Here is a 1,274-nt window from a genome sequence, read left to right as displayed (position 1 = left end):
TTATCTCCTTGTAAAACCCCCAACCACCGGCTCACAACTTCAGCCACGAGTGAGTAGCTCACCGCGCACGTGCCCCCGCGTAACCCGCACCGTCACTCACTCCCACCCCCACCCCACTAATCCCTCCCTCACGCTTCGGCTTCGACCCACGCGAGAAATGATTCAGTCCTATTTATAGCGCACGCGCAGTCCCGATCTTGCCCAATCCTGCTCGCGGGCGCGACAATCAGGTGGTGGCTGTGTATGTGTGCGCGTGTGCGTGTGTGTGTGCACTTGCGACTCGCGGCATCGAACGCAGGCCTAACACATGCTCCCTCGCGCTCTCTCCCCGTTTCTCCATCTCTCTCGTGCTCTCTCTCCCCCTCTCAGCTTCTCTCTCCCTCTCTCTCGTGCTCTCTCGTACTCTCTCCCCCTCCCTCTCTCTCACTAAGCTGTGACCTCGTGTGTGTTCGCTCGGTCACCACGTGGGAGACAAAGCACTCTCGCGATACACGGACGGACGGACTCACGAAAATACACACTCGTGAGCTCACACTATTATGTTTCGCAGCTTGGTCTTTCACTGCTGATGAATTGACACATTTTACATCCTAGTTCCCTTCCTCACTGTTTCGTCTGTAGGCGTAACAAGGACAGCAGTTTGACCGTTAAAACCAGAACCTGGAAGCACTTTGTGAAAAACGATAATTTATCTGACACACATTTTCCCTGGTGTGTGTGAGAGAGTGTGACCTGGCTGTGTTGTCGCGACAAATTTTTTGTTCAAATTTTGACACGGAAAAAAAAGAGCTTGTTCTCTCAGTTTTCTGGCAGATCTTACTGGCGTACGCCATAGATCTAGATTCTACATCCCTCATTTCTCTTGGAGAACGTGAAGTTGTGGATTTCTGTATATTATACAATAATTATTGTGAAACGGTGAGTGGTTCTTGATACTGGGAACTGGGAGCTTGAACTTAACAAAGAAGATAAGCCGAGACAGCCTGACTCTTTTGTTTATATATTTTATTGTTATCTTGTTTACTGGCACTCTGTTTCTTTGTACGTGTTTCGTACACATGCTTTTTCTCATCCGTTCCTTTATGTTCTGTTTATATTTCGTTATCTTTTTCTTTCTTTTTTTTAAAGGTTTTGAAATTGAATATTTAGCATTAATTTATTCATTTACATATTATTTACATGTATTTATTTACATGTGCGTTTATTTATATATTTACATTTATCTATTTAGATTTATTCAATTTAGATCTATCTATTGATCAATATGGCACACC

At 44.8% G+C, this 1,274-nt stretch overlaps 1 protein-coding gene across 1 annotated transcript in view; it reads left to right on the top strand.

Moving 5' to 3' along the window:
- Nucleotides 1-454: 454 nt before the first annotated feature.
- The window catches only part of LOC101851073 (sodium bicarbonate transporter-like protein 11), a gene marked incomplete in the record, with an annotated part of 43,239 nt that continues 42,419 nt past the window's right edge, over nucleotides 455-1,274 (top strand). Inside the window, 1 exon segment of the mRNA XM_013087857.2 lies at nucleotides 455-918.

The sequence above is a fragment of the Aplysia californica genome, unplaced genomic scaffold, assembly GCF_000002075.1.
Source record: "Aplysia californica isolate F4 #8 unplaced genomic scaffold, AplCal3.0 scaffold00647, whole genome shotgun sequence".
NCBI lineage: Eukaryota > Metazoa > Mollusca > Gastropoda > Aplysiida > Aplysiidae > Aplysia > Aplysia californica.
The sequence above is the reverse complement of the archived record's forward strand: the minus strand, read 5'-3'. Positions and strand labels throughout refer to the sequence as shown.